This window comes from Mus caroli, unplaced genomic scaffold (assembly GCF_978045245.1).
Source record: "Mus caroli unplaced genomic scaffold, Mus_caroli_1 scaffold_3, whole genome shotgun sequence".
Classification (NCBI taxonomy): Eukaryota; Metazoa; Chordata; class Mammalia; order Rodentia; family Muridae; genus Mus; species Mus caroli.
This window is the reverse complement of record NW_028227258.1, coordinates 104,307,082-104,334,584: the sequence shown is the minus strand read 5'-3', so window position 1 is coordinate 104,334,584 and position 27,503 is coordinate 104,307,082. Positions and strand designations below refer to the sequence as shown.

General features: G+C 39.5%; 1 long non-coding RNA gene across 3 annotated transcripts; it reads left to right on the top strand.

Annotated features, from left to right (window-relative positions):
* The first annotated feature begins 225 nt into the window (after positions 1 to 225).
* Positions 226 to 27,503, top strand: LOC147005636 (uncharacterized). 3 transcript variants are annotated; one of them, XR_015046624.1, is made up of 3 exons: positions 226 to 311; positions 26,364 to 26,515; positions 27,363 to 27,503. It is a non-coding gene; the product is annotated as an uncharacterized LOC147005636 (long non-coding RNA). The 3 variants fall into 3 exon arrangements; XR_015046623.1 differs by lacking the exon at positions 226 to 311 and adding an exon at positions 20,037 to 20,084; XR_015046625.1 differs by lacking the exon at positions 226 to 311 and adding an exon at positions 23,724 to 23,772.

Here is a 27,503-nt window from a genome sequence, read left to right as displayed (position 1 = left end):
GATCTTGAATCTTCCAGTTTCTGAAACAATGCACTATATATTCATCCTCATCATAAAACCCCAAATCTATGATATTTCATTATAGCAACAGGAATGAACTAAGATACTCTGATGTTTGCTTACCTACTCATTGACCTGATATGCACCTCTATAGTAGCATATGCTGTAAGATTCTAACGAGTCTTTGCTTACCAGGGACCCACGAGTGAACATCGTGGAGCTGGAGATCAGTGCAAAAGCAAGAGAAAATTATTGTTCCAGCATGCTGGGGTCATCATCCTGCACTGGAAGGAGAGGCAGCAACCTGTTCAGTGAGTTTTTAAACAGTTTCCAGGGGTGGAATAGAATGTCAGCAACTAGGCACAATATGATTGGTGGAACAGTGCACCCTTTAAACTGATTGGTCGTTAGAGAATGAGGTAGTAGGGGCTTAATTAACTGCTCTGACCTGTCTCTTCCAGGAGTGAGGGGTGCTTGGTAGAATTTTCCAATGGCTCTGAGCTGACCTCTTCAATGCTATAAAATGCACTTATAATTCAATGCTAACAATAAAGAACAGAAGGGTAATTTATCCTCAGTGAAAATGCTACCCATTTTCTTTATATTCTTTGTCCAAATAGGTGTGAAGTAAAAGTTCAGTGTGGGTTTGGTTTGCATTTGTTTTATGATATACAATGTTGAATATTTTTAATATGTTAGCCATATGCATGTTCTGCTTGTGAAAATGTTTACTTAAGTGTTTTTGTCCATTATGAGGTATCTGAATTTTTATTGTTGCTGGGTTATATTTTGCTCTTAAAAATTTTGGTTGGTCCCTCATCAGATATATGATTTATATATATATATATATATTTCCTTCCATTCTGAAGATAACTGGTGGTGTGAATGTGTGTGTGTGTGTGTGTGTGTGTGAGAGAGTGAATGGCTACATGTGTGCCTCTGTGTGTGTGTGTGATGGAGAGAGAGGTGAGAGTGTGGAGGTCAGAGTTTTAGAGTTGTTTCTCTCCTTCTACCTTGAGACAAGGTCTTGCTTCTTTCTGCCGTGCTGCATACTTCAGGCTAGGTGGCCCATGAGCTCTTGGCAATTCTCACCTTTGCCTCTCATCTAACAGCATGAGTGCTAAGACTGTAAATCTGCACCACTGCCTCTGGCTTTTTGATATGGATTCCAGGGCTCAAACTCAGGTCATTAGGTTGTGTAGCAAGCACTTTTACCAGCTGGGACATTTTGCTGACCTGGTATTTTATGATATGTAAATTTGGCTTCAAGGTTACCCATAGTTATTGTGCAGATATGCAACTAATTTTGTATATTGCAGTTTTGATGAATTGGCTAGCTAGTTCTAACACCCTTTTTGAGGAATCTTTAGGATCCATATAGACACAATCTTTGCTTAGGAACAGTTCTTCCTCTACAATTTGGATTGCTCTTTTGATTTTGTTTTTCTTGACTAGCTGCCCTTACTTTAATTATCTTCATTCTCAGGATTAGGAAATTAATGCTTAGAGATGGTAATTAGCTTGTGTGAGGTAACATAGCTAAGTGGTACAAAACCTCGAGGCTCTGAACTGTAGAGTCAAGGATGGAGTCAAAATATTGTGGAGGATTTTAGCAGGTTGGGATGGAAAAGGTATGAAACACTGGGCAAGTAGATTTTGACTGTTTTAATATGGCCCTCTATATCTTTTGGAGAGTACCACACACTAAATCACTAAATGCAAACATGTTTAAAGCAAAGACTAAGGGGAATATAACTTCATCTTAAAACAATGCTAATTCAGAAGTCAACATTTGCTTTCAGATCAGTTAGAATAGCAGTGTTAATTGGAATGAGTTGGTGCCAATGATTGACAGGTTATAAAACCTGCCTTTGTCACTATTTTCCTGAAGCTGTTTGTTCTTACACTTATCTCTCACCACTACCCCTCTGTTTTTTTAGTTTCTCTCTTTCCCTCTCTCTAATCCTCTACACAGCTTCAGACTTTTAAAGTTGAACCAGACCTTAGGAGAAAGAAGAAAACAAAAACTCCCTCCTCTCTCACTTCTCCTTTCTCTTACCCTGCCCTGCCTCTTCTCCGTCTTCCCTTCATCCCCTCCTTCCTATCTTGCCTACTGTTCAACTAAAGCAAGTTGCACAGTAGCTGTCCATAAGTCTCATTTAAAAGAGTGATGATTTCCTCTTCAATCTTACTCCATCTTCTCAGATGACTAGATCACATTTTAAACAGGATTGATCTTTACATAGGCACCTATTATATAATTTTTGTTATTTAAAAAAATCAGTCAAAAAGGAATGGTACCTTGTCATGCCCAAGAGTCTATAATTGCATTTACTTCACTCTGTAACTTAAGCAAATTTATGTCATGAAAAGGCTGCTGTGGACTCAGCTAATAACTCTCAGATACTCTTTTTTTTCTTAGTAACTGAAACTTCATGGTAGCATAGAACATGCCAGCTACCAGAAAACACATATTAGCATCTTACTACCAAAGGCATTTAAAACCTGTTTCCCAAGGTTCTTATTTTATATACACACCAAACAAGTCAACAGGAACAAAACAGTTTCCTAACGTGACTCAAAGTTTTTCACAGTTCAGTCGTTGATGGGTGACTTTAAAAGAAAGAAAGAAAGAAAGAAAGAAAGAAAGAAAGAAAGAAAGAAAGAAAAGAAAAGAAAAGAAAAGAAAAGAAAAGAAAAGAAAAGAAAAGAAAAGAAAAGAAAAGAAAAGAAAAGAAAAGAAAAGAAAAGAAAAGAAAAGAAAAAAGAGCCTACAATTTCCCAGGCTTTATCTCTCTTTCAAGGTGAGCAACCCTTGCTAAGGGTTGTACTGTTACTGTCACCAACTGAAAGTATTTACAAATGAAACCTTTAAATGTTAGATATAATGCTAAACATTTCTTCTGAAACACCTGCCACATAGACAGCATTCAGCTCTGTGCACTGTCTCTTGGTTCTGCTGATGAGGAAGCTGAGAGGAGCTATGGAACTTCTGTCTCGTCAGAAGGTTGGAACTCGTGAGTGGTGAGCTGGAGTTTGGACAGCTCTCTCTCTCTCTCTCTCTCTCTCTCTCTCTCTCTCTCTCTCTCTCTCTCTCTCTCTCTCTCTGCTGTGAGTGACCTGAAACCTGAATTCCCATATGATATCTCAGGGTGGGGGTGTGCTTTCCTTCTCAGCTCCTTTGGAGAGGCGTGCTCTGCTGTTTGGAAGTCATTGGTTTTGAAATAAGAACAACCCCTAATGGCCATATGGAGATTAGCGATTCTGCCTACATTAAATTAACCTTATTGATGGATTTCCTGCCAAGCTCAGCTTCATTTATTATGCATGTTCCTTTTGGTGGGTGGAAGAAAAAAAAAGTGTGAAAAGTATCCTCTAAATAAAGCAGTGTATAAGTCAGGCTTATAATTTTTTTTAAAGCTTATTTTTATTTGCCAAGTTTTTCTGTGTGTCTTTGGGGCAGGGAAATGTGTTTATTAAATAAAGTGAAAAGCGCTATCTTGAAACAAGGATGTTTTGGTAGTACACAACTAGCAGCGAGTCTTTCTTTTTTTCATTCATCATTGTCATCTGGGAACATTCCCAAACAGCAGCCAGGGTGGAGTGGTGTCAAGATGGCTGAGCTGAGTCATGCTGTTCTTTTCAGCTTCCAGAAACTTCAGCTGAAACATACATCATGCTTCCTGGGAACATCACTGAGGAATGTAAATGGATTGTGCTAGTTAGTTCTAAGACATACCTTGAAGTTTCAAGCAAGGAGAGGAGTCCCTTCATGTGATAACCTTCTCATCTTGGGCTACCGTATATGAATCAAGGCTAAGGTGACCACACAGTATAGACTGTCTGAGATAGCCTCAGCTTTTATATAACCCTGAACATAAATAATTGAGTCACAGGTGACTGTTTTTGTTATTGTTCTATGTAAACTATGCTGGAACTGAGAAGATGGGGAAGGTTTTCCAAAACAGTTTGCAGCTTTGAAATTTCTTTAAATAGCTTGAAGCTCCAGAACTATCTTTTCAAACTGTGAAAAATAATGACCCAGATTGATCATCAGTTATGTACGTGGGTTTATTCATAGAATTTGTTAGTCTACATGTTTCTTTCTATAACAAATATTTTAATACACTTTTTGCTATCCTAAAATAAACTTTTGTCATATATCATGAAATAAATACCTGGGGATACTGCTGCTCTTTCAAACTCCCCAAGTGATTCCCAGCACCCACTTGGTGGCTCACAACTGTCTGAAATCTAGTTCCAGGAGAGTCAAACCCCCTTCTGTCCTCCACAGGCATCAGGCATGAAATGGGTGCATGAAGGTAAAAACATCCACACATATTAAATAAATATTCTGCCCTATGAAGAGAGCTAAAAGGAAGTCAGTTCTCAATAGATGTGAATATCAATTGGCAAACACTAGACAAGACTAGTGTTGAAGATATTGTTCTAAAATACCTTCTACAGCTTGACTCCCATCTAGACGGGAAGATGCACATTCATATTTTAATTACTTATGATGGGCAACCTGAAAGGATGACATAAACCCCTTTTGTCTTTATTTAAGGACCAGGCCTGATTTAGAAAAGAAGGCTACAGGCACTGGCTCCAGGAACAGACCGTAATCCAGAAACAAGTTCATAAGACCTCCTCCCAAAGAACAGCCTGGGGGTGACCACAAAAATTGGGAAATACCTTATCTCAGAATGAGCCATCTCTGCTGGGCAGCCCTATCTCATCCTATGGTTAAACGTTCATGACATAGGAATGCAGACCACTGACCACCTGTGACCCCCCTAGCACCCACCAGTGAAATTTTAGATTATCTAATCCTTCTAGAAAGTTCCTCTGGTTCCCTATAAGAAGACCTGCATGCCTTTGTTTGGGGCTGCCATTTTGGAGAATGGTTGATCCCCACATGCTGGTTGTTTCTGCAGAATAAACATTTCTTGTCTTTGCATACTATCTGAGTTTGGGGTCTTCCTTCAGCAATTCTTGGACCCTTACAAAGGCAAAGCTAACTTCTTCAGCAGTGAGCAGAGGGAGTCAGTTGAGCCTTTACTACATGGTAGAGAATGTACATGAGTACTGATGAACACTATTTTCTCATTGTTCTTTTTTGCCTTCCTCGAGACAGGGTTCCTCTATGTAGCCTTGGCTGTCCTAGAACTCATTCTGTAGACCAGGCTGGTCTCAAACTCCTGGAGATTTTCCTGCCTCTGCCTCCTGGGTGCTGGGATTAAAGGCATATACCAGTACTACAGTTTTCTCATTGTTCTTAAATATCTGCATTTAACAGAGTTGAAGAACATTTCACATGAACTTAGAAACAACTCAAAGTCACCATTTTCACCATTTTCCCAGTTTTCCCACTGCTATATAGAGATCTTCCCTTTCATTTCATGAAATAACCATACATTGGTGATTATATGAAAAAATATACAGGACAAATCAGACTGACTAAACTGTTGCCCCCATTACATTAAAAAGTGCTGCCTTCAGGTAGATTTTGAAATGAAAAGCAAATCTCGGTAAATTTCTGAATATATAAAGTATACTTCTTTTACAACATGCCTCGAACTTCTCTGAAATTCAATGTTTTTAAAACTATTTGAAAACAATCTATATGTATACTTAATGAATATAATTGACTTGAATGGAGATAATTGTATTTTTCTGGTTGGTAATTATGACATAATAGTTGTAAATAAGAAAACTAGAAAGTTTAAAAGATGCGGTCCCCACAGCAAACTCTCTTTCCTTTGCTTTACAAGGGGCCCATCTCCCTGTTTCCACTCAGCAAATGTCAATGGTGCTTTTCCAACCACTGTGGCAACCAAAACCAATGTCATAGTAAACAGCACTCTTCATCATAGCAGAGGCATTGTTGAACTGTGCCCTTAGCAGATCACCTGCTCAGCTAGGGAGCAACTGTGGAGAAAGGCAGGTTGCCTTCATGGTAAGAAACTACAACAAAGAGATTCCTAATCTAGAGAACTGTCTGATTCGTGCCTTCTGAATGGCTGTCTTCCCAGTGCAAGTCTTCAGCTGGGTGAGAGACCCAGAAGGCCTCTCCCTGAGTATTACCCACCTGCATCCTCTTAGTTTGCTTCTGTGTTTTTGAAGATGTTTGGCCTTCTGTTATAGAGGGTAGGCTACCAGTAGAGGAACTCAGATAAAAAATGTCTTAGTCAAATAACCCAAAGGGACAGAATGACCCAGGAAGTGATAAGACCGTGAGTTCTTGCCAACCCAGGTGATAGTTCCACTCTGACTCAGCCCGCTATTGTTAGATATATGATTGGTTTTCAAGGAAAACTAGAAATCTAAATTTATATCTAAAAATGTCAGTTTTAAAACGTTAGCTCATGTGTATATGCATGTAGGAAACAGCTATACCATTTGTACATACTGTTCCTTACAGTATACCCATGAATAAACTAGTCAATACCTTAGGTACTGACTATGCTCGTCATTTGAGTCAGAATGAAACCTAGGAGTTAGATTTAATTTACTCTATCATATTGATAAGGAATAGAAGCTAAGGGGAACTAGGCAAATTGTCTAGTTGCTGAATAAGAAACAGGACTCAAATCTTAATCAGGATTCTATTTCCAGGCTAGAGTTTTGCCTAGTCTATGAAGACAACTCGGAACATTGTGGTCTTCATTTTTAATCACTCAAAGATAAAAAAATGATTCTTTGAAAATGCAATCAACATTTAACAGTGGTAGGAAGACAGAGCCCAATGCTACTATCAGCATCCAGGGGAGGTTTTCTTTGGGGAATTCCACTTCAGGTAAAGGTGAATCCTTTACGAGGGCCACAGAAGTTTGAAGTAGAGGTAATGAGTTTATTAAGTAGAGTCAAGAAAGAGCACAGACTTCAGATTTATGTGCAGGGATTTAGAGAGAAGCATGCCTTCGGATGTCTACATAATGACTACATATACAATTCTATGACTTTATGACTTATATTGCTTAAAAATATAATTTACAAAGATTGAAGATTAAACAACGTTCAAAAAAGAATTCAAGTTTATAAATTAAGTTTAAAAATACAAGGTGCTTCACTTTTCTTTTCTTTTTTTTATTTTTTTTCCTAAAATTTTCCTTTTGGGCTAGAGATTTGACTCAGTAGTGGAGTTCTCACACAACACTCATACACATACACACACATGTATATTTTTTCACTCTAGGCTTTATGAGGTACATTGTTTAGAGTTAGAGATGAGAAAGACATGCTAATGCATTAAAACCCCAAAGCCACAAACATTCTGGCTGAAAATAAGCACAGTCTCCCCTCAACCCCCATGGATAGGGTTACCATGTTGTGTGGAGTACTCTGAGTCCATAGAGGGCACGAGATTCCCTGGCATCGATGTTGATGGTGATTTTGAGCTGTCTGGTATGCACTAGGAACTGAGCCCAGGTCCTCCACAAGAGCTATAAATGATCTTAAGCTCTGAGGTATCCCTTCAGCTCCATAGTATGGTTGAACATCCTGCTTTGTGAGATAGTCACTGTGTTGCAATTTCAGTTTCTAACCACCAGCTCCAGCCAGAGTTCAGGACTTCCTTCCCTTTCCATAGCCTCTCAATGTCTCTCTTTCTAGGCTGCTTCATGAAGGAACCATGGCCACTGAAAACAATAGAAATGCACTTATTTCATTAAGGACAGTCAAGCTTTCTCAGTGCTTCTTAATCCAAGTGTCTTTCTGGACAGGGAGGAGTGCCTAGGTTTTTATAGTGTTTGCTGAAGATGCGGTGAGCCATTTGCTGATTTGTCTGCCTAGCCCTTAAAGCCAGCGTTGAAAATGACTGTGGGCCTCTTGTGAAACCATTAAAAGCTTTAATTGAAAGGCTCTCCTCTACAAGCCACAGATGAGTTTTTGATTATGCATTCCTCTTTTGACCCTAAATGCTCTGGAGCCTTGCCAAGTGTCAGGGCAAGGTCATTCTGAAGTACTTAAGCCATAAGCCTCTGGCAGTTCTTTGATGGTAGTTGGCCTGGAGACCTGTTCAGCCCCAAGGGACAGAGACACACTGAAACCAATGCCATCTGTTAAAGTCTGTGGCTTAAACCAGCCTATGGAAAGGAGAAAGGTTTAGTGTTTGAAACATCTTGATTGAAATATTCATATGGTGAAAATGATAGGCTCGGCCTCTGAAGGGGACCTATTTTATTATAATAGGAAAGCAGGATTCCTACAGAAGTGCCTCATAAGTTCCATGAAACGCCTCTATTGGTTTTTAATCTGTCTGTCTGTCTGCTAGCCTGCCTTCCTGCCTGTCTGATTCTACCAGTCTACTACCTATCTTCCATCATCTATCTATCTATCTATCTATCTATCTATCTATCTATCTATCTATCTATCTCTGTCTATCATCTGACTATTATTTATTTATCATATATCTAATCTATCTTTCAGCCATCTATTTTCTATCTATATGTGTATCTGTAAGTAAATCAGCATGTATATATGTATGTATGTATGTATGTATGTATACATCAACATCATCATCATTGTCATCAATCCTTCTGTCCATTCATCCATTGGTTGATGTGATCTATTTAAGGTTTTTAACTTGATCCCCTTAGCCTAATATACTCTTTGTTTAAATAAGCAAGCTTTCTTCTTCTAGAGCAGAACCTTAAGGAAGGTATCTGCAGAGCTCCAGGATTTCTGAGTTAGTACTCTCATCCAAAAACCTTCAAATGATCAGATGAACAAACAGATACCCTAGTCCTTCGCAAGTGCTTTTATTGCATCCATAATACATGCTCATTGACAACAACGTGTCTGGCACAACAGTCCATGCCTGTGATCCCAGCACTTGGGAGGGTTGTGAATAGAGGCCAACCTAGGCTACATAGGAATATTTTATCTTAGAACCAGCCAGGCAAATAATAAACAATTGTCCTGTCACATATACCAGTGAAGTACAGAGATGAAAAATAAAAAGGGAAAGGTCTCGAAGACGCCATGATTTGGAAAATATATGTTGTTCATGCTAAGCTGCAGAAGGTATGTCAATACAGTGTTTTGTGAATCTAAGAAGTTAGGCAAGAACTGGAAAAAAAAAGTTATGTTCTCTCATTCTTATAAAACAGCAGACAATCATCCATTTCCCTAATATCTCTTTGTGGATATTTGTTTTGTATTACAACAATTATCCTTATTTGGAATAATTTAAAATTGTTTAATAATTATATATATATATATATATATATATATATATATATATATATATATACTCTGAGCTCATGTCTGAAGCCCTTCAGGCTCACTGTGTGTATATTGCAAATGATCTGCCATGATGTAGGCTGTCTGTCTGTTGATAAAGATGAGCAAGTGATGCAAATGCAGGAACGAGATGTAGGGCAGCATAAATCGCATAAGTGAAATCCAGACTGTTTCTTGGAACATAATTTCATGAATAAAGATGATCCAACATCTCTGAACTATGTATTTTAAGATTAATATTTCTCAATAGTTCTTGTCAAAGTGACTGGCAGTAGAATCCATAATAAGTACTTTATTGAATTATATTTAGTTTAAATATAAATGTAGAAAGACACTATGAATTCTCATGTCAAATTATGTTACCCAAAAGTTAATTAGTTGTGTAATGATTCAAAAATAATTATATTTAATTTGGTAAAATACAGGTTTGTATTTCTAACAATTCAATCAAAGACATTTTAATTAATGAAATTTAGTTTTGAGAGCAGCTTTAGGTTCATGTCAAAACTGAATGGAAATTACCGAGAGTTTCTATGTATACTCTGTCCCCACACAGGCACAGGACCACTATTGGCATTCTGCTCATTACAGCTATTGAACCTATACTGACATATTACTGTCACCCTAAGTCCATAGTTTACATTTGGGTTCACTCTTGTACTATACTATGCAGTCTGGCAAAAGACTAGTGGCAGTTATGGTGTCAACCATTACAGCACCACACAGAATAGTACCTCTGCAAGTCATTCCTCTGTGCTTTCTGCAAGCACTGATCTATTACTGTACAAATACGTTTGCCTTTCTGATAATGATATACAGTTGGAATTCCGGCTTCTTATACTTAGTAAAGTAAGGGCTACTTTTCTCTGTGTCTTTTCATAATTTGACAATCTCTTTTTCCTTTCTTTCTCCTTTTCTCTCTCTCTCTCTTTTTCTTTCTTTCTTTCTTTCTTTCTTTCTTTCTTTCTTTCTTTCTTTCTTTCTCCTTCTTCCTTCCCTCCCTTCCTCCCTTCCTCCCTTCCTCCCTTCCTCCCTCCCTCCCTTCCTTCCTTCCTTCCTTCCTTCCTTCCTTCCTTCCTTCCTTCCTTTCTTCCTTTCTTTCCTTAGAATTGAATAACAACAGTTTGTCAGGATAGTCAGCAATTATCCATTCACCAACTATGAATCATTTTGGTTGCTTCCAGTTTTTGTCCTTCATTAACAAGGCTTCTAGTATTATCTATGTGTGGCTTTTTAAATAGAGTTGTCAACCACTTTGCATAAATAAAATGAAGTGTAATTACTGGATTGTGTGCTAAGAGTATGTTTAGGTTATAATCAAATGTCAAAATGAAGCAGGGTAAAAAAAAATAGGAAAATTAAGGGAAGAGAAACCTCCTCTCACTCTACAATTTAATTGGGATTCAGAAACTTCAACACAACTGATAAAGTTGAAATTATATATACATGTATATTTCATTTATATATACATTATATATACACATATATAATGATATGTATATGTCATTTATGTATATATTTATATATTTTTTATTTATAAATACTTATATTTATATAAGTATGTATAACTTAGATACACACACCCTGTCAGTGGCATCTTCAAAACAGAACAACCGTTTGTACTCACTATAGACCAGAACATTTGGAGTTTTGAGTTGAACTGTATTTTCACTCCTCTTTTCATCACTCAATCATAAAGGATCTGAAAAATCATCTTAGAGTTTTATTTACAAAGAGAAGTTTCTTAAGTAAAATAAGTAAACCAGGATGATTTTTTTAAAACTTAATTTTTAAAGTTGGTTAATTTTTAAACCTTGCTGAATTTCTAAACCTTGATGTAAGTTGCATGCATTGAACCATGCATCTTATGAGACTTATGTATGCTGGATACTGACCTAATGAGGCACCCGAATAATGTAACTTAAAAAACAAAAACAAAAACCAAAACCAGAAAATTGGCAGGCCACATCAGTCAGAAGAACAGGTGAGTGACCACCCTTTCAGCTGAACTGCTCTACTCCCTAGACTTTGTTCCTGAAAACACATTCCATTGGTACCCTCCACTTTACTGCCTGCCCCATGGCCAGGCCCCTGCTGCCAATTCCAGCAGACTCCAGATGCTCAGATGCAGGCCACACCAGTCAGAACAACAGAGACATCTCCCTCCCTCTGCAACAAAGGCCAAGCAAGTTACCAGAAGTCAAGTCCTCAACCCGGTCCAAGACTCCCTAGTGGATCAGAGGTCAAGCAAGATGCCATACATGTAGGCCACAAAGATCAGTAGGTCAAGGGATGTGGGGAACAAGGAACAAAACACTCACCCAACAAAGACAAATTTAGAAATCAGCACCTAGGCCTATAATCAGCCCAACCCTAGATTCCTAAACACCAGAGTGATAACACAGTGATAGCAGCCTGGGCAATATGGCATCACCAGAGCACAGTTATCCTATGACATCAAGACTAAATATTAATGCATGTGAACCACAAGAAAATTATCTTAAAACTATTTTTATGAAGATGCTAGTCCTCAAAGAAGGAATGAAAATAATCCCATAAAGAAATCAAGAAAAAAGACACATAAAAACTGGAAGAAATCAAGAAATCCCTTAAAGAATGCCAGAAAGCCAAGAAAAAACAAACAGGACAAGGAAACTATTCAAGACCTGAAAATGGAAATAGAAGCAATAAAGAAACACAACCTGAAGGAATTCTGGAAATGGATACTCTAGGTAAATGAACAGGAATTACAGATGCAAACATCACCAACAGAATACAAGAAATGGAAAAAAAGAATCTCAAGGGTTGAAGATGTAATGGAAGAAAGAAATTCATGGATCAAAAAAAGGTTACAACTCTTAACACAAAACATCCAGAAAATCTGGGGCACTATGAAAGACCAAACCTTAGAATAATTGGGATAGAATAAGAAGAATCCCAGTCAAGGACACAGAAAATATATTTAACAAAATCATAGAAGGAAAATGTCCTTACCTAAAGAAAAACATGCCTATAAAGATACAAGAAGTATATGGAACACCAAAAAGATTGCATCAGAAAAGAAAGTCCCAGTACCACATTATAATCAAAACACTAATTTCCCTTATGACTATTGATGCAAAAATACTCGATAAAATTCTCGCAAACTTATTCCAAGAACACAACAAAACCACCGTTTACCACAATCAAGTAGGCTTCATTCCAGGGATGAATATATGGAAATCCATCAACATAATCCACTACATAAACAAACTCAAAGAAAAAACCTCATGATTATTTCACTAGATGCTGAAAAAGCATTTGACAAAATTCAACATCCCTTCATGTTAAAAGTCTTGGAAAGATCAGGAATTCAAGACCCATACCTAAAAATAGTAAAAGCAATATATAGCAAACCAGTAGCCAACATCAAACTAAATGGAGAGAAACTTAAAGCAATCCCACCAACATCAGGGACTAGACAAGACTACTCTCTCTCTCCCTATCTATTCAATATAGTACTTGAAGTAATAGCTAGAGCAATTAGACAACAAAAAGAGGTCAAAGGGATAAAATTGGAAAGGAAGAAGTCAAAATATCACTATTTGCTGATATGATAGTATACTTAAGTGACCCCAAAAACTCCACCAGAGAACTCCTACAGATGATAAACAACTTCAGAAAAGTGACCAGATATAAAATTAACTCAAACAAATCCGTAGCTTGTCTGTACTCAAAGAATAAATAGACTGAGAAAGAAATTCTGGAAATGACACTCTTCACAATAGCCATAAACAATATAAATTATCTTAGTGTGACTCTAACCAAACAAGTGAAAGATCTGTATGACAATAACTTCAAATCTCTGAAGAAAGAGATCAAAGAAGACCTCAGAAGATGCAAAGATCTCCCATGCTCATGGATTGGCAAGATTAATATAGTAAAAAGGGCCATCTTGCTGAAAGCAATCTACAGATTCAATGCAATCTCCATCAAAATTCCAACTCAATTCTTCATAGAGTTAGAAAGAGCAATTCCCAAATTTGTTTGGAATAACAAAGAATCTAGGATAGCAGAAAACTGTTCTCAACAATAAAAGAACATCTGGGGGAATTGCCATCCCTGATCTCAAGCTGTGCTAGAGAACAAAGTGATTAAAAACTGGATGGTATTGGTACAGTGACAGGCAGGTATATCAATGGAATAGAATTGAAAACTGAGAAATAAACCCACACATGTATTTTCACTTGATCTTTGACAAAATAACTAAAACCATCTAGTGGAAAAAAAGATAGCATTTTCAACAAATGGTGCTGGTTTAACTGGCAGCCAACATGTAGAAGAATGTAAATTGATCCATTCTTATCTCCTTGTACAAAGCTCAATTCCAAGTGGATCTAGGACCTTCACATAAAACTAGATACACCGAATCTAATAGAAGAGAAAGTGAGGAAATGTCTTGAACACATGGGCAGAAGGGAAATTTTCCTGAATAGAACACCAATGGCTTATGCTCTAAGATCAAGACTTGGCAAATGGGACCTCATAAAATTGCAAAGCTTCTGTAAGGCAAAGAACATTGCCAAAATGGCAATCAACAGATTGGGAAAAGATTTTTTTACCAACCCTACACCCAATAGAGGGCTAATATCCAGTACATACAAAGAACTCAAGAAGTTAGACTACATAGAACCAAATAACCCTATTTTAAAAATGGGAAACAGAACTAAACAGAGAATTCTCAACTGAGGAATACTGAATAGCTGAGAAGCACCTACAGAAACGTACAACATCCTTATTCATCAGGAAAATGTAAATCAAAATGATCCTGAGATTCCACCTCATACCAGTCAGAATGGCTAATATCAAAAACTCAGGTGACAGCAAATGCTGGTGAGAATGTGGAGAAAGAGAAACACTCCTCCATTGCTGGTGGGATTGCAAGCTGGTGCAACCACTCTGGAAATCAGTCTGGCAGTTCCTCAGACATAGTACTGCCTGAGGACCCAGCTATACCACTCCTGGGCATATACCCAGAAGATGCTCCAACATGTAATAAGGACACATGCTCCACTATGTTCATAGCAGCCATATTTATAATAGCCAACACCTGGAAAGGACCCAGATGTCCGTCAACAGAGATATGGATCCAGAAAATATGATATATTTACTCAATGAAGTGCTACTTAGCTATTAAAAACAATGACTTTATGAAATTCTCAGGCAAATGGATGGATCTATAAAATATCCTGAGTGAGGTAACTCAGTCACAAAAGAACACACATTGTAGGTACTCACTGATAAGTGGATATTAGGCAAGTGTGTGGAATATCCACAAGACAACTCACAGACCACATGAAGCTCAAGAGGAAGGAAGACCAAATAGTGGATGCTTTAGTTATACTTAGAAAAGGGAACAAAATAATCAAGGGAATTAGAGGGGGAGAGACTTTGAGGAAGAGAGGTGGGTGAAAAAAAGGTAAAGAATCAGGTATGGGAGGAGATGGAGGAGATATACAGAGGGTCAGGAAATTGAACAGAGTTGTGTAGCAATGGGAGATAGGGAACTGGGAGTAGCAACCAGAAAGTCCCAGATGCCAGGAAACAAGAGCCTCCCAGGAACCCACAGGGATGACATTAGCTGAAATACCCCACAAAGGGGAAGGAGAACCTGTTGAGACCATATTCAGAGGTTAAGCATGCCGCCCCTTCCCCCAGTTGAGGGATGGGGCCACCCACCCATCTCCAAAATTTTAACCCAGAATTGTTCCTGTCTACAGGAAACACAGGGAAAAAGAGTAGAACAGAGACTGAGGGAAAGGCCATCCAGAAACTGCCCCATCTGGGGATCCATCCCATATGCAAACATCAAACCCAGACACTATTGTGGGTACCAAGAAGTGCTTGCTGACAGGGCCTCATACAGCTGTCTCCTGAGAGACTCTGCCAGATCCTGACCAATACAGATGTGGAAGCACACATCATCTCACTTGATGGTGAAAAAGTCTTTGACCAAATCCAATACCCCTTCATAATAAACATCTGGGAGAGATCAGGGGCACAAGGGACACGTCTAAATATAATAGAGGCAATTTATAACAAGCCTATAGCCAACATCAAATGAAAAAGAGAGACACTCAAAGCAATTCCACTAAAACCAAGGACAAGACAAGGCTGATCTGTCTCTCATATCTTTTCAATATAGTAGTTTAAGTTCTAGGTAAAGCAATAAAAGAGCTAAAGGAGATAAAAAGGATACAGTTAAAAAAAGAAGAAGGGAAAGTATAACTATTCACGGGTGATATGAGAGTATACATAAGCAACTCCCAAAATTCTACCAGGGAACTTCTACAGCTGATAAACTCCTTCAGCCAAATGTCTGGATACAAGATTAACTTTAAAAAAAAAAAATGAGTTGCTCTCTTAAATACAAATGGGAAACTCGCTGACAAAGAAATCAGGGAAACATTCTTTACAATAGGTACAAATAATATAAAATATCTTGGGCTAACTCTAACTAAGCAAATGAAAGTCCTGTATGATAAAATTTTCAAGTCATTGAAGAAAGATTGAAGACAATATCAGAAAATGGAAAGATCTCCCATGCTCATGGATCAGTAGAATTCACAGTAAAAATGGCCATTCTACCAAAAGCAATCTACAGATTCAATGCAATTCCCATCAAAATTCCAACACAATTCTTGAAAGAACAATACTCAAGTCCAAACAGAAAAACAAAAACCTCAGTATAACTGAAACAATTTATACAATGAAAGAACTCTGGGAGGTATCACCATCCTGATCTCGAGGTGTAACAATAAAACTGCATGGTGGTAGCATAAAAACAGACATGTTGATCAATGGAATTGAATTGAAAACCCAGACACAAATCCATACACCTATGGACATCTAATTTTTGATTAAAAGAAATCAGAAATATCAAATGAGTCAAAAAAAATTGCATCTTCAACAAATGGTGCTGGTCTAACTAGATGTTGATATGTAAAACAAACAAACAAACAAAAAATGCCAACAGACCCATACCAATCACCCTGTACAAAACTCAAGTCTAATAGATCAAAGACTTTTACATAAAACCAGACATACTGAACCTGATAGAAGAGAAAAGAGGTAATAGTTTTGAATGCATTGCCACAGAACACAACTTTCTGAATAGAACATCAATTGCACAGACTGTTAGATCAACAATTAATAAATGGTACCTCATGAACCTGAAAAGCTTCTGTAGAGCAAAGACATCGTCAATAGGACAAAACGGCAGCTTACAGAATGGGAAAAGATCAACAACTCCACATTGGACAGACGACTAATATACAAAATCTATTAAGAATTTGAGTCACATGGCTTTGGTTGTCCTAGAACTCATTATGTAGGCCAGACTAACCTCAAACTCAGAGAGATATGCCTGCCTCTGCCTTCCTAGCACTGATATTAAAGGAGTGTACCACTATGGTGCTTGAGAGATCATATCCTTACAACAGCTTTAAAGCTACAATAAGGAGATGTGCTGTGGCATAGCTAGAGAAGGACTATCGGGATTCTGGAAGGATAATTAACCACCTAAGCTGAGGGCACTTGTCACCAGAGGTAAGTCAAGCAGTGTCCCATATTTCAGTTGAACTTTTTTTCCTTGGTAACAGGAGACAGGGAGACAAAGCTATCGGTACCCAAACGTTTTTCTCTAATTACTTGCCCTTTGGCTGCATCTTACATAAATGGGGCACTTTGAAAATCAGATGATATCAAGAAAAGGAAATTAGAATGTATGCTATCCAGTTTGATGAGAGTATAGTTTAGAAAGCTGAAAGTTTGAGCCCACTGAAGGCACTCTAACTGTACTACAGACTTTCAATTTCAATTAGTTTGCACAAGGAAAGGTAAATGATCTTCAGATTCTTTATGTTTAGATCTCTATGATATTATTTCAGATCTCCAAATCATTGAGGATTCACAAAGATGACTATGCTTCTGTGTCTCTGGGAATTACTCATGATATCTCTACCAGGTGTGCCCAATCTTTTGTCATCTACAAAGTTTATGCCCAGGAATCATGCAATAGAGTCATAGAAAATTTTGAAGGAAAAAAATCTCATAGTGCTTTAAGTCAGTCTGTGATTTTTGTGTTGAGACACTCTGCCAGTTTGTTGATGTGATGTTTTGTTTTGTTTTGTTTTGTTTTGTTTTGTTTTGTTTTGTTTTGTTTTGTTTTTGTCAACTTGACACAAGCTAGAGTCATCTAGGACAGAAGAATCTCAACTGAGAAAAATGCCTCTATCACATTGCCTGCAGGCAAGTCTATAGGGCGGTTTCTTGTTTAATGTTGTATGTGGGTATTGCCACTCATGAGCAGATGGCCCTGGGTCTTACATCTGGCTGAGAAGGCATGGAGAACAGGCAGTAAGGCCAGTTCCTCCAAGGTCTCTACTTTAGGTCCTACCTTGGGCTTCACTGTTTCCCTTAATGGTGGACTGAAACCTGTAACCCAAATAAACTCTTCTCCCCAACTGGCTTTTAGCCATGGTGTTTATGAGAGCAGAAGAAAATAAACTAGGACATATTCATATTCATAGCTCTTCTTAGTTCCACGGGCCACAAGTTAGACACATTTGTGAGAGGATATTACTAAAGTCTCATCTAGAGAGGCTATTCCTACATCTCATCAAGGGCATTGTCAATTTTAGGGCAACAACAATGCAATAATTCAGAATCCAGGGAATCTTCAGATCAGATTCCTAACAGTCCCAACGCCACCTCTTTAACCTTCAACTTCTTCAACTCCTCAACCTTTAGTATCCTGTTTAAACTGTACCTTATGTTATTTGTAGTAATCATGAGTTATTTTTTCCTTGTATATCTGCATAAGAGTGATCACTAATAGACACATGAAAACAGTCAATATTAGGACATCTTGAACTCTCATCTGTAAGTCAAATTAGTCCAAAACTCTTGCATTTAGACTCAGGAGGATTTCTTAGGACAAGGGCAAAAAGCAGCCACATTCTTTGCCAAAATATTACAAGAATGATCTCTAATCCAGTTGCTAATATTGCTCTCCTCTAAAACCTCTTGAGCTAGTCCTCCACAGTCTATGTTGCTCTTAGTACTACTATATTTAAAGATCCTAGAATGGTCTTTTAAAACTCTACTTACAGCATTCAACTGCTTTTCTAGTCCAAAGTCCCAACATCATCCACACATCTACAAAGACCAGCATAGTCAGGCCTGAACAGCAATACTCTACTCCCTGGAACAATCTTTTGTCTTAGTTACTTTCCTATTAAATGAATATTAAGAGACACCATAAACCAAGGCAAAATGAGAGAGAGAGAGAGAGAGAGAGAGAGAGAGAGAGAGAGAGAGAGAGAGAGAGAGAGAGAGAGACTATAATGGTGTAAGTACCTCAAAATCCACTTAGTGACATACCACCTCCAACAAGTCTATGGCTCCTTCAGCAATGCCACACCTCCTAGACTTTGCCAAATAGCTCCACCAACTGGAAACCAAGCATTGAAATATATGAGCCTATTTGGATCATTCTCCTTCAAACTACCACATTTCTGTTATATCCAAAATCAAAATATCTGTTTGATTTTAATAGTAGAAACTTTATATATATATATATGTGTGTGTGTGTGTGTGTGTGTGTGTGTGTGTGTGTGTGTGTGTGTAATGTATGTATTTATGCCACAGGGATTTAGAGGTAGCCCTCACCTTTTTGAAAATGCAAAAATAATTAATATAACTATAAAAAAACCAGGTTTACTTCAGTAGACAGGTGGCCTATGTACAGCCCTGCAAAATAACGTTCTGAAATTTCTAGGAATCACAAGATAATGACTACTATCTCAAAAGGCTCAAGCTTCCCAACAATTGGTAAAATATTTGGGACATGGGTAATTTTGCCTCCTAAAAGGAAAAAATTTCTCCTATGCCTAGGACCTTCATAAACTATGCTTATAGCAGAGGCTTTTCTAGGCATGGCTGCATTCTGCCTATTTGGATTCCCAATTTTGGTATCATTGCTAAGAAGACACTCCATCAGGCCTCACAAGGACCAGGCCATGGACACCACCAATGGTTGGCAAGCTTTTCAAACAAGTTACTCTTGTTGGCGTGGACTTGAGAATTCTTGATTTAGAAAAATCTTTAGCCCCGTGTGTGACAGAATACAAGGCATGGCACTGTAAATTTTGTAGCTATTTCCTTCACATTAAAACTCATAAAGATCAGGTGGGATCGTGAAAGGCAGCCTGTTTTCTGGTCAAGCTAGGTTTAAACCCCGGAGACCCACCAGATTAATCTCTAAGGAATGGAAGGAAGTTTGTCACGCCTCCAGACACTAGGCCCCTGACTCGAGGCTCCAGCTCCATAATTCTGTGGCCTTCAGTCAGGTAGGCTGTCCGGACTCCACCCCCACCGTTACCTGGCAACAGCCAGGTATCCTCTTCCCCACAGTTCTCTGGCAACAGCCAAGATGGCCCAGCCCACTATAAAAGGAGCTGCTTGCCCCTCCTGGCTCTCTTACCTCTTATTCTCTTGCTCTTACTCTTGCTCACTTGCTCCCCCTTCTCTCTCCGCCCTCCCTTCCCCCCTCTCTCCACGTGGGCATAGCAGCCCTCTGCTTCTCTACTCTCTCCTCTCTGCCCTTCTACAATAAACACCTTAAAACCATGAACTGTCTCTGCTCATCCGAACCTGCCGTGATGGAACAATGGAGCAGGTTTCCCTCTAAAGAGCCACGTGTCTAACCTCCCTCTGAGAAGCTTCCTTGCACTCAAGCCAAGGTTTCTGCCAGCCCAAGCTGCCAACTGAGCAAGCCAAGGACTCTCATCCCCATGGTAAATTTCCAGAGCTCTCTCCTCCATACCCTTTTCCCTTTGGTCCCTGGTCCAGAGTCTGCCCGAGGATCCCCACCCATTCTCAGCTCTTCCACAACATACAGTAGTGTCTGGGATGTCCAAGAGTGAGAACCTGACGTCCCTGGCCTCTATGTGGCCCGGGGACCTCAGAACTGGCTCTTCCACGGCACCCAGTGGTGTCTGAGTCGGAGCCCAACTCGGGAACCACGGCCTGCACCCTTCCCCACGCCAGAGCAGAGCAAGATCCCACAGCTTCTCAGAGTCCAAAGCCTGTCCTGCGGTGGCCTAGGGTCCGTGCAGTCAAACTCCCCGCATCTGCCTCACCCAGCAGCCCTTGCCCCAAGAGGATGCAGGACCCCACTTTTGGTCTCACATTCAGGATACTGAGAAATGTTATGTCCAGCTCACAAGATCCCCAAGAAACCACCAGGGACCCCAAATCTGATGCAAATACACGAGAGTCTTTATTCAAGCTCGAGCTTGGGCTACAAACCTTCCTGATGTAACAGGAAGGAGAGTGACTTCAAGCTCTAGGTGAAGTGGGTTTAAAAAGAAAACAAAAAAGCAAACAAACAAACAAAAAACCACAAGTGGGGGTTTCTAAGCCTTGTTATTACATGAGAGGGTAAAGGAATGTTGGTCTTTCCCAGAGCCCAAGGGTGGGGGCCATATCACTTCAAGGACAGCAAACAGTACATTTTTTTCAAGGACAGCAGCTTAAAATAGAGTTAATTCTGTTATCCCTGTCCCTTCAATGTACAGGTGCAAGAAGCTCATGAAAATTCACAACCATCTGTTCAGGGCTGTAAAGGGTATGAGGGGGATCTAGGACCAACAAGCATGCATACAAGTTGTGTAAGGAGCTTCAGGAAGTCAGCTTTCATGAATGAGCTTTTTGGTGACAGAGCTGCCTTTTGAGTCACCATGCTCCTCTTAGTAGTAACTCAGATAGTGCTCTATCTGGGAAAGAGATTTTTTTTTATGTCTCTCCAAGAAAAGTCATACAATAGGGATTCTCACCCAAAAGCTATGGGACATTCCCAGATCCATAGCCTGTCTCTTCAAACAACTAGACTCTGTAGCTCGTGGATGTCCTAGATTAAGCAGAAGCAGCTACAGCAAGGCTAATAATCAAAGACTTACTAGCCTACTACTAAATTCACTCCAGAATACTCATAAGATGTACATTTCTGGTTCTGTGCCAATTTTTTTTTTTGTTACTGTGACTCACTAATATAGTTTCAAATCAGGTATGATGACACACCTGCAGCCTTGTGCATTTTGCTGAGGATTGGTTTGGCTAATTGGAGTGTTTATGTTTCATAGAAGTTTTAAGACTGACTTTCTATCTCTGGGAGGACTTCCTTTGTTGCCACTGAAGAACCCCTGTGGCTGTGACTCTTCAGTTCCTACTGCTAGTGAGAGAGGATGGTTGTTTTCTCCTACACTTTCACCCTCAGACACTAGGAGTTAGTGTTTCTATTGAAGTGTTTCTATTGACCATCACAAACAAAAGCAGGTAAAGAATAAAAGTTTTGCTTCATTCTACACACCTGCAATACAGTCTACCTCTGAGGTAGTCCAGGCAGGAACACAGGACAAGAACCTGGAGCCAGGATGTGATGTAGAGGGCTATGAAGATGTGCTGCTTAATAGCTCCCACAATGGCCTGGGTCCTCCCATAACAATCATTAAGAAAATGCACTATAGGCTTGCCTACAGACCAGGCTAGAGCAGTACTCTTTCAGCCTCAGATTCTCTCTTTCCAACTGACTCCAGCTTATGTCAAACTGACATAAAAACCACCCAGAACACCACATGTGGTTTAGAGTTGGTTGTTGTGAGACCTGTCATTGTCTACACCTTGCATCAGCTTAATGATAATGATGATATAGGTCTTATTTTATGCTTACTCTATGTACATTTTCATTAGTGAGTTGCATTTTCCCACATTTTAATTGAGCTGTTTGTTTTCCTATTGTTCAGTATTAAGGGTTCTTTGTATATTTTATATTGATAGTCTGTTGTAGTTTGGTTTTGGGGAAGAGAGGTGAGTCTGGCATGAACATAAGGCGAATAGATAACTGGCCACATTGTCATGACAATGAAATAAGAAGAACAGTAGACTGATAGCTTAGGCTAGGGGTGATGGTATGAGGCAATTAGCACTCCCTAGTAGAAATAAAAAGAGGGATAGTCATGGGGGTGTGACCTGGGATTCCACCCCAACTCTCACCAGCCTACCAGCTACACAAGGTCTTGGTAGATGGAGGAGCATATAGAGGGCAGAAGATTGACTGAAGCTGGAACTCCAGGAAGCAATGTCTGTGAAGGTGTCAGTCCTGATGGTCTGTCACCCAGGATGGTGTGGGGCATGCTCAGTACAGCTCCTGCTCTCAGCTATCGGTGCATCTGTAATGAGTCCAGCAAACTCATCAGTTCAGCACCTTGGATGTAACCATTGCTTTGGTCTCTCTTTGGTGCCCTACCTGGGGTAGACAGATGGTTGTTCATGTCTCCACAGGGAAAGGTTATACAACATAGTCCTTTGTTAGAATTCCTCTTTATGCCTATAAAATACCATAAACACTCATCAATGAACTATTTATGTATTTCAAAATTTTAGTATTATTTTTATGTAGTTCAAAAATTTAAAAAGATCTCGCAGGTTTCTCTTTTGATCATGTATTATTTAGAAATATGTCATTTAACCTCCCAGGATTGTGGACTTCCTAGATACTTTTCAGTTGTCGATTCTATTGTAGTCTGAAAGTAAATGGTATATGACTTCTTGTCTTGTGTATATATGGTGTGTGTGTGTGCGTGCATGTGTGTGTGTGTGTGTGTGTGTGTGTGTGTGTAGGGACCAGAGGTTGATATTTAAGTGTCTTCCCTCATTCACCACTTTGTCTTTTTGAAACAGGGTCTTTCACTGAACCTAGTGCTCCCTGACTGGCTACAGCAGACTAGAGCTGACTGGCCAGTAAGCTCAGGTATTTCACCTGTTCCTGGCCATTTAGCTCTAGGTTAGCCAGCCCTGGCTTTGTATATAAGTGCATGGGCTCTGAATTCCAAGTCTCATGATAACAAGAATTCCCATAGTCCCGATTGCTTATCGTTTAAATTGGTGAGATATGCTTTATATCCTGCAGTGCAGTTAACCTATAATGGTAAATATTCCAAACAATCTGGAGAAGAATGTGTACTTTTATTATGGGACTAAGTACTTTATAAATGAGAATCATACAGCTGTGTTCATGGTACAGTTAAGGTCAACTATATTCTGATTTTCAGCTTGTTGGATTTGCTCATTTGTACTAAAGACTTGAACTACAATATCAGATTTAATCTGTTTCTGCTCAAAAGTTCTATTTTATTTATTTATTTTTTTGCTTCTGTTATTAGGATGCTCAATTATTAGGCACATACACATATGCATAATAAATGTTGTATGTCTTCTTGAGTACTCATTCTTATATTGTATGTAATGGTATGTTCCCTTGCTCTGAAGACTGCCTTATATGAAATGAATATAGAAACTCCACTATTTGGTGTTGGTGTGGTATATTTTTCTCTGTCTACTTATTTCTAGTTGGCATGTGTAATTATGAGACAGATCAGTGGACTCCTCTTCTGAAAGTATTTGGCTGGGATTAAGCACTGTTCGGTAAGATCTGTTAAAGAAGGATATTATTTCCAGATTAAGTTCCTATTGCAAACACTCCTCCATATTCTTTTCCTTTTACATGATTGAAGCCGTTAGTGGCAACACAAAAACTTGATTGACAATCATCAGATCCGGTCCATGTGTTGGCTCCAGCGGGCAGCTGTGCAGAAGCAAAACAGGAAGACACCCCAGGTCAAACAGAGGTGGTATTCCATGGAGCTGCAGAATATTATTGCTATAGCTCCTACATGTCCCTCTGGGCTGAGAAAACCACTTCAGCCCAGTCCTTTCATCTCTGTGGAGGCTATAATGAGTTGTCAATGAAGCAGCTACTCCTGCAGCAGTCATCCTGGGGGCCCCAGCTGCTTTAGCCATCACACAGCTGTTCAGGAAGAAGCCAATCTGGTTGCTGCTGCCCAGGAAAGCCATCAAAACAGCCACAGACTCCTGAGGAGATTTTTTTCTCCAGTTGTGGGAACCACTGATGCCATCATGGTCACTCTTCCAACTGTGGATTTTCTCAGGAAGCCTTTGATTCTGTTGCAGCTGTTCTAAATACTCCAAATCATTCAAGGAGGCTTTGCCCATGTCAGCTTCAGATGCTACTTAGATGACTCAACTGACAGCTGCTCTAGATATGCAGCCAACATCTTGCCCAGGCTTAGCCTCAGCAGTGCTCACTCTGGTCAGGGAAAAACACCGTCCCTGTGCATCATAGATGGTGTACATGGATGGCTTACTATATAAGCAGTATTCATCTTGCCGTAGGTGGAGAAGGCTGGGAGACATTCCTCTTTGCCAGTCTCCTGCCTGCTGCAACCTAAGCCCCAGAAAGCCTCTGTGGGTTTTTTTGTTTTTTGTTTGTTTGTTTGTTTGTTTGTGGGGGGTTTGTTTGGTTGGTTTGGTTGTTTTGTTTTGTTTTGTTTTATAATATGTAGAACAAGCTAGTCTGGTGACACAAATGGCAGACAAGGCTCTCTGGGCTGGAAACTGCAGACATACCTGACAGCACCAGCTAGAAAATGGGTGATGGGTTTCAGAGAGAGGGTAGGAGCACAGTCAGTGGGGACTTGAGACTGCAAAGGACAGTCCCAGTACTGAGAAGGTAGAAGGTAGGGAGCGGAGGCTGCAAAACACAATGTCTGAAAAGAGCCAATCTGTGAAAGGTGTAGCACTGCTAAGGGTTGAGAGTTTGGAAGAGCTGCAAACCCTGATGGCCAGAAGAATTCTGGCCACTGAGCTCTGGCTGCTGGGCATCTGAAACAGTCACCGCTGAGGGTTTCAACGCCCTGAGCTCAGAGCTATGGCACTGAGATTGGAGATTCTGATGCTCCAAGGTAGGAGCTATAACACGAAGAACTCAGAGTTCCCACACTCTGAGCAGGAGCCAAAAATGGCAGCTTTAAGCTCCAAGCCCAGACTGTAACACTGATTGGGTCCCAACACTCTTAGGCACAGGACTGTTGACACCAAGAAAATGTTTTCAATTTCCATTTCAATCGAGCAAAAGAACCCTGGGCCTATGGTGACACTCATATTGAGAGGGGTTTACTTCTTGACCAGCCCTAACAATCTCTGGCCTCTTTTGAAGGTGTTCAGACCACTGGCACTTGAAATGATGTAGTTCAATGTATTGGTGGATGTAGTTGGCTATATCAACTCTGATGACATAGTTAATGCCTGCCATGCTTGTATCTAGTTTCTTCCTGGTGCCCTTGCTCTTTGCTTTTGGGTGTCTCTCATTTTCCACCTCCTGTGACGTGAATGAAAGATTTTTTATCTAACTCTTAAAATATTTTTCTTCTCAGCACATGAACTACTAGAACATTTTTCATGATTACTCTTGAATTTGAATATATGTTTACAATGCCCTCACTTTAAGTTAATTGGCTATACCCATTCATGGTAGTATGAGTGCCAGTTAATAACAAGGTACTTGTAACCCCTCTGATCTGTCCCTGTATTGTGTTCATTTTATATATATGGTGAATATGTGGTGAAATGCTGCTATTTTTGACTAATAGTTAACTTATAGATTAATGAAGAACAAAGTTCCTTCTCTAAATCTCTTCCTTTCTTTACAAAGGTCAGAGTTTTAAACTGATATTTTACTTGGCTTCAGAGAATCACCATTAATATTACTTGAGAGGCAAATCTAATAATAGCTTTCTGTAATTTTGTATATCAGAGCCCTTTACATTTCTCCTTCATTTCTGAAGGATGGTGTTATATCCTGTAAAATTTGATGCCATCAGACTTTCTCACCCAATGCTTTAAACATCATTTCCACTCCTCTTTTTGCTTTAATGGTTTCTAAGGGGGAAAATGGGCTTAATTATCTTCCTTTTAAATTTTTATGTGTGTGGGAGTTTCACCTGCATGTATGTCTGTGAACCATTTGTGTGCCTAGTACTCACAAGACTGGAAGAGGGTGTCAGATCCCTTGAGAATAGAGTTAGAGAAAGTTATTAGCCTCCCTATGGATGCTGGAAATAAAACCTAGGTTCTCTGGGAGAGCAACCCGTGCTCTTAGCTACTGAGCTGTCTCTCCAGCCCAATGTATCTCATTTTTTGGTTTTACTCCTCTACAGATCAGGGGTTGAAGGAATGAGAAGACTCCATGTGCATCGCAGTTGCCTGTGTCCAAGGGAGAGCTAGCCAGAATCATTTGCTTTCTTTTGGCTTCTTTCAAGATTTCATCATCACTGCTCTTTCCTCTGAATTTTGCCCAGAACAGGTCCAGGTATAGTTTTATGGAAGCATTCATCCTATAGGATGTTCTCTGAGCTTTCTACATCTGTGATTTGGTGTCTAGCATTACATCTAATTCTCAATAACCATTGTTTTACATATTTCTTCTGTTCCCATTGTTCATAAATCACAGCTTTTTTTTTCTCAGTGACTTGAAATTCTGTGTTTTCCCCCTCTCTTTTGTAGTTTTAAAAGCTTGTATTGGGAACCATGCCAGAACACTATATCCAATATTAAGGTGATTAACTTCTAGAATACTTATGTGTATGATAGCATAGCCAATTACTGGGTAGTTGCCACCAGCTCCTCCCAAAATTATATTCAAGGCCACTAGAGCCTTAGTCAAAATGGGGACCACCCAGCTCCTGCTTTTGTGTACTGCCACAGAGCCAGCTCATCTTTTCAATTTTGTCAGCTTTTAGAAGAACGTGGAACTGCTTCTTTCCGTAGCAAATGGTTGGGTTGGCGGATGTACTTGAAGTACTGGTCAGAGATTACGATTTCCCCTTTTCTTGGGAGTAATTTTCATGTCAGAAAACATTCTGACAAGTCTCTCATCTCTAGCACTGACTGATTATCCTCTCTCACCATCATCCGCAACGATCCACTTAATTGTAAACGCAGAATGGAAGCCGAAAGCCCCCAAAAATCGAGGCATGGAAGGAGGACATTAGGGGAATAATTTGGTCAGAGGACAAAACGAGCTCTTCCGGAATAGAGAGACAACACTGGAGAATAACAAAGAAACCATTAACACCTGTGAGCGGGTTTGGTGAGAACACCAGCTCTTTCAGCTCGGCGTGAGTACATTGCACTGTTATGTTTTACTCTATTCTTAGCCTTGAAGAAAGCATCAGAATACAATGGTTAAAGAAAGCTTTTGAAAGTGAAAAATAGCCACGTTGAAAGTTCAGAACACCGCTGGGGTTGAGTGCCCTCCACCATCTTTAAGCTGGGATGCCTGGAGAGCCATTCTGAAA